A 6,401-nucleotide genomic window follows, 5' to 3' on the forward strand; every position below is an offset into this window, starting at 1 on the left:
CCATGGGCCAAGCAGAGGGGGCAAACCATCCCACTAAGGGGCTGAGCACCCCCTCACCCCATCTCACATAACCAGGAGGGTTGGGGGAGCCCCCCTAGGGCTCCCCCCCGGCTTGGGGGCAAGTCACCCTAGGGGAGATCCCATCTGCCCTGGCCGCCGCCCCCTAGGGGAAACCCTAGGGGCGCCACCCCCTCCTCCCTTCCCCTATATATAGAAAGGTAGAGAGAGGGAAACCGCACCCTTGAGCACATCTCTACGCCACGGCGCTGCCTCTCCTCTCCCTCGCATCCCTCTTCCTCCCCGTAGTGCTTAGCGAAGCTCTACTGAGATTCCGTCACCACCACCGCCACCACGCTGTCGTGCTGTCGGAGGACACAAGCTACTACTTCACCATAGCTCGCTGGATCGAGGAGTTGAAGGCATCATCAAGCCGTACATGTGTTGAACGCAGAGGTGCCGTCCATTCGGCACTTGGATCGGGAGTTCGCGGGACGGATCGTGATTGGATCGCGAAGACGTTTGACTACATCGACCGCAATTCTTAATGCTTCCGCTTAGAGATCTACAAGGGTGTGTAGATGCAATCTCTCCTCTCGTAGATGTTCATCTCATAGATTGATCTTGGTGAGCGTAGGAATTTTTTTGTTTCCCATGCAACGTTCTCCAACAGTGGCATCATGAGCTAGGTATATGCGTAGATGACATCATTAGTAGAACACAAAGGAGTTTGTGGGCATTGATATTCAGATTGCTTCCTTCCTTGGTCTTTTCTTGATTCGACGGTATTGTGAGATGAAGCGGCCCGGACCAACCTTACATGTCCACGTACATGAGACCGGTTCCATCGACATACATGTGACTTTGTTGCATAAAGATGGCTGGCGGGTGTCTGTCTCTCCCACCTTAGTTGAATCGAATCCGACAAAGGCGGTACTTGTAGAAGGTTAAATAGAAACTTGCATATCACCGTTGTGGCTTTGCGTAGTGATACGTCTCCGTCGTATCTATAATTTTTGATTGTTCCATGACAATATTATACAACTTTCATATACTTTTGGCAACTTTTTATACTATTTTTGGGACTAACATATTGATCTAGTGCCCAGTGCCAGTTCATGTTTGTTGCATTTTTTGTTTCGTAGTAAATCCATATCAAACGGAGTGCAGATGGGATAAAACTGCCAGATATTTTTTTTGGAATATATGTGATTTTTTGGAAGAAGAATCAACGCGAGACAATGCCCGATGGGGCCACGAGGCAGGGGGTCAGGCGCACCCTGGGCCCTCGTGGCCACCCCGTAAGGCGGTTGATGCCCTTCTTTCGCCGCAAGAAAGCTAATATCCGGATAGAGATCTTGTTAAAATTTTGGCCCAATCGGAGTTACGGATCTCCGGTAATATAAGAAATGGTGAAAGGGCAGAATCCCAGAACGCAGAAACAGAGAGAGACAGAGAGGCGGGTCTAATCTCGGAGGGGCTCTCGCCCCTCCGCCGCCATGGAGGCCATGGACCAGAGGGGAAACCCTTCTCCCATATAGGGAGAAGGTCAAGGAAGAATAAGAATAAGGGGGGCTCTCTCCTCCTCTCTCCTGGTGGCGCTGGAACGCCGCCGGGGCCATCATCGTGTGACGGTGATCTACACCAACACCTCCGTCATCTTCACCAACATCTTCATCACCTTCCCAAATCTATCTACAATGGTCCACTCTCCCGCAACCCGCTGTACCCTCTACTTGAACATGGTGCTTTATGCTTCATATTATTATCCAATGATGTGTTGCCATCCTATGATGTCTGAGTAGATTTTCGTTGTCCTATCGGTGATTGGTGAATTACTATGATTGATTAATTTGCTTGTGGTTATGTTGTTGTCCTTTGGTGCCCATCATATGAGCGCGCGCGTGGATCACACCATAGTGTTATTTGTATGTTGATAGGACTATATATTGGAGGGCAAGAGTGACAGAAACTTCAACCTAGCATAAAAATTGATGCATACAAGATTGAAGGGGGACCAATATATCTTAATGCTATGGTTGGGTTTTACCTTAATGAACGTTAGTAGTTGAGGATGCTTGCTAATAGTTCCAATAATAAGTGCATAGAATTCCAAGTCAGGGATGACATGCTAGCAGTGGCCTCTCCCACATAAAACTTGCTATCGGTCTAGTAAAGTAGTCAATTGCTTAGGGGCAATTTTGCAACTCCTACTACCACTTTTACACACTCACTATATAACTTTATTGCTTCTTTACCTAAACAGCCCCTACTTTTTATTTACGTGCACTTTATATTCTTGCAAACCTATCCAAAAACACCTTCAAAGTACTTCTAGTTTCATACTTGTTTTAGGTAAAGTGAACATCAAGCGTGCGTAGAGTTGTATCGGTGGTCGATAGAACTTGAGGGAATATTTGTTCTACCTTTAGCTCCTCATTGGGTTCGACACTCTTACTTATCGAAAGAGGCTACAATTGATCCCCTATACTTGTGGGTTATCAAGACCTTTTTCTGGCACCGTTGCCGGGGAGCAATAGCGTGGGGTGAATATTCTCGTGTGTGCTTGTTTGCTTTATCACTAAGTAATTTTTATTTGCTGTTCTAAGTTGTTTTTTATCTTCAGTTATGGGTAGGAAAGGCAAAATACCAAAAAAATTAGTTGTACCTGCTACACCAATGGTTGAAGAACCACTCAAAATCTATCACACTCCTAAAGCTTTTTACTTGGATCATCTTCGATCCCTTTGTGCCCGTGCTGAAACCCCAACTAGCTTAGTTAAGGGCAAATCTTTAGATGAGCATGCTTGTTATGTGCAACACTGCTTAGCTCAAAAAGGGGAACTTTTACCGGATCAAATTCATCGTTTGTAGTGCTATGGTAGGAATTTATGTGAAATATATGATGTTACTTGTTGTTCTGAAAACCCTAAGAAACACCTTCCCTAACAATGTGAGTTTAGCGATAATGGAATCGTATCTTCGTATGCTAAGGGTGTTTATAATTACTATGATGTTCAACAAAATGAAGAATTTGTTCCTTTTAAGGGTGCTTATGAAATTGCTTCTTTGATTGAAAAATATGATGCTAGTCTTTACAAATCTGAAATTTTTGCCATACTTAAATATTGTTATGATAATTATGCTTCTAATGCCTATGTTAAACCATATACTGAGGACTCCTCCGCTGTCCAAGAAGAGACTAATATTTTGCAGGAGTCTATGGAAGAAGAAATTGGTAAAACTGTGAGCTCATTGGATGAAAAAGATGAGGAGGAGAGCGAAGAACAAAAGGAGGAAGAGCGGATTGATCACCCGTGCCCACCTTCTAATGCGAGTAACTCTTAAACTCATACATCATTTAATTTCCCTTCGTGCTTACCGAAGGATGATTGCTATGATGACTGTTATGATCCCGTTGATTCTCTTGAAATATCCCTTTTTGATGATGCTTGCTATGCTTGTGGCCAAGATGCCAATATGAATTATGCTTATGGAGATGAACTTGCTATAGTTCCTTATGTTAAACATGAAATTGTTGCTATTGCATCCACGCATGATAGTCCTATTATCTTTTTGAATTCTCCCAACTACACTATATCGAAGATGTTTACCCTTATTAAGGATTATATTGATGGGTTGCGTTTTACTATTACACATGATGATTTTTATAGATATATGCATGTGCTTGATGCTCCTACTTGCAATTATTACAAGAGAGGAACTATATCTCCACCTCTCTATGTTTCCCACACGAAAAAATTGCAAGAAACTATTTATACTATGCATTGGCCTTTACTATGTGTGCATGAATTGTTCTTTTATGACATGCCTATTCATAGGAAGAGAGTTAGACTTCATTGTTTCATGATATATGTTACTTTATGATCACTACTAAATTACAAATCATTGTTGATTCAAATTGGCTTTGATATACCTTGGGATCCGGGTGGATCCATTACTTGAGCACTATATGCCTAGCTTAATGGCTTTAAAGAAAGCGCTGCCAGGGAGACAACCCAGAAGTTTTAGAGAGTCATTTATTTCTGTTGTGTGCTTTTATAAAGTTTAAAAATAAAAATAATGTGTCAAGATTTGCCTTTAGGATGTTTACTTTGCTTGTTGGTCTGTACGGTGCAGGACAGAAACTTTGGCTGTAGTGCGCGATTTTACATTTTTTACTGGAACGTCAAACGGTTATTAAACTTTTTGCACTGTCTTTCTATACAAATTGTTTATCTATATCTATACCTATATATACCTATATTAATTACAGACTTCCTAAAAAATCCCACGTTAATCAGTAATTAGGAACCATTTATCTGGTGGGACCAACTTATTACGGTGTAGATCTACGCATCTAATAACATCTAACCATCAATGAGCCGTTGAAAAAACATTAAAAGAGACTCCTCCACGCCTCTCCACCCATGTGTGCTTAGCGATCCCTTCTCTTCCCCATATGTCCATGGTCCCTGAAAAACAGGAAAAACCAATCTACCACACAACTAGAAAACCTCAAGATCCTGCAAAAAAAAGTCTAGGTCGGTTCTTCCTCAAAAGTGTGCTCACGCTCCCAATCCCCCCGATATGCTGCCATTGGCATACGCTCCCAATCCCCCAACTAATCTATTGCAATTGGCACGTTGCTACTGTAGCTCCTCCGCCGCTTCATGTCGCCCTTCGTAACTTCATCCATCATCCACTTTGAAGATCCGCATGGTGCTGCAATTCGTCCAAGGAGTAAGGGTTCAACCAGATTCCCATCCAATCCATCTCCAACTCTTCCTATTGACCATGTTCTGCTCATACCTTCGCTGCTTCCAGGTAGGGAAGCTCGGATCCAGCAAAAAAAACTTAATTAGTAATTAGGCAATGGAGTGAAGGAAGGGTGATCTTATCCCAACGCCCAAACCCTGTTCGATTTCATCTGTGGCCGATTCGTACACCCATCCACAGGCAAGTAACTCTCTTCTCTTCCTTGATGAATTCCTCCTCTGTTCTCCTCCTTGATGAATGCATCCGAGAGCCCCCAAATAATTTTGCTTTATCCGTGATCTCTCATCAAGGAAAAAACTGCTCTGTATATGTGTTTCACATCACAACGCTTATGAGATTAAGAAATATAGGAAGCGATGAAGAATGGGCCAGGTAAGATAATCTGCTACTTCTTTGGTGCCAACCTGCAGTAAGCTACCGTGGTACATACATATAGAAATCAATCACTGCCAACAAGTTCTGTTTAATGTTTATAGAAGCTTCATATATAGATGTTCTCCAGATTTAGATGCTGTATGTTGTTTCTTCATGTATGTGCTAACTCAGATTATCTGCATGTTTTAACAAATAATCCTTCTCTCTGGGATTAAGAAAAATGTATGATACCTTATTGACTTCGCATATTTGGCTGTACTTTGGACATTTAATATATTTTCCAACTTCTAGATTTCTTAAAATCATATCTAGACTAAATAATATTTTCTTGATATATTTGTAAGAACTTAGTATTTTTGGGTGTGCAAATATTTAGCTTCATGTATGGCTTATTGAGTTACACATGTTTCTGCATATAGTTCATTTGTTGTATTTGGAAACTGATCTAGGTATATAATCTTTTTAGTACAAAAAAATCATATTAAGTTTTCTTTCAATTGTAATAATCGAGTCCATATCATCTTTTTTGATTTCAATAATTTGGTTGATCTTTCCTTCACAGTTACAATATTCAGATATCATATATAGCTGCCACTTACAGAAAATATGGTAAGGGTTTTTCAGCTAAACTTTCAAAGTGTCCTCATAGTGATTTTCATGTTTATAGAAATGGGTTATGCATAGTGATATTCTTCAGTTGGCGCCTCAATATGCTCTCTTTAAATTAGTAGATTTGTGTTGTTCAATTATGTGTAGCAGAATATTGACGCATGCTTCTAGATCTACTTCATCGAACAATACTGTGGAGTCTGCACTAGCATCTAACAAAAAAATCTATGGTGGAACTTACACAATAACCTAACATCTTATGCAGATTACAAGTAGGATTTACAATCTTTTCCTCAAATCATTAAATGGGTTTAGCTACTGTGAGTTCCAGTATGGTCGTTTATTGATCACAAAGGAATTGCTTCTGCCATTGGAAGTATGACATGAGTCCTGACTTCTGCAGGTAAGGAATTGATTCATTTGGTAGTTTTCTAGCTGTTTGAATTTATCTTCCTGTTGCCACAAATTACATTACTATTATTTTCTACAAACCAGTGTAGGAATCTGTAGTTTCTCCATGCTGGTAAAAAATGAAGGAGTTCTCCTGATATTCCCCATCACTTTTCATAACAGAATGTGCATCTTATCTTCACTGATATAAACAATCTCGGTAAGAATCCTCTATCTTCAAACAAACCTCT

General features: G+C 40.9%; 1 long non-coding RNA gene across 1 annotated transcript in view; it reads left to right on the forward strand.

Annotated features, from left to right (window-relative positions):
• Positions 1–4,445: 4,445 nt before the first annotated feature.
• Positions 4,446–6,401, forward strand: part of LOC123052190 (uncharacterized) — a 4,020-nt gene continuing 2,064 nt past the window's right edge. The window contains exons 1-5 of the long non-coding RNA XR_006424514.1: positions 4,446–4,740; positions 4,825–5,148; positions 5,714–5,760; positions 6,026–6,163; positions 6,256–6,370. This is a non-coding gene — a long non-coding RNA (uncharacterized lncRNA). The remainder of the gene's footprint in view (positions 4,741–4,824; positions 5,149–5,713; positions 5,761–6,025; positions 6,164–6,255; positions 6,371–6,401) is intronic.

This window comes from Triticum aestivum, chromosome 1A (assembly GCF_018294505.1).
Source record: "Triticum aestivum cultivar Chinese Spring chromosome 1A, IWGSC CS RefSeq v2.1, whole genome shotgun sequence".
In the NCBI taxonomy this organism is placed as follows: Eukaryota; Viridiplantae; Streptophyta; class Magnoliopsida; order Poales; family Poaceae; genus Triticum; species Triticum aestivum.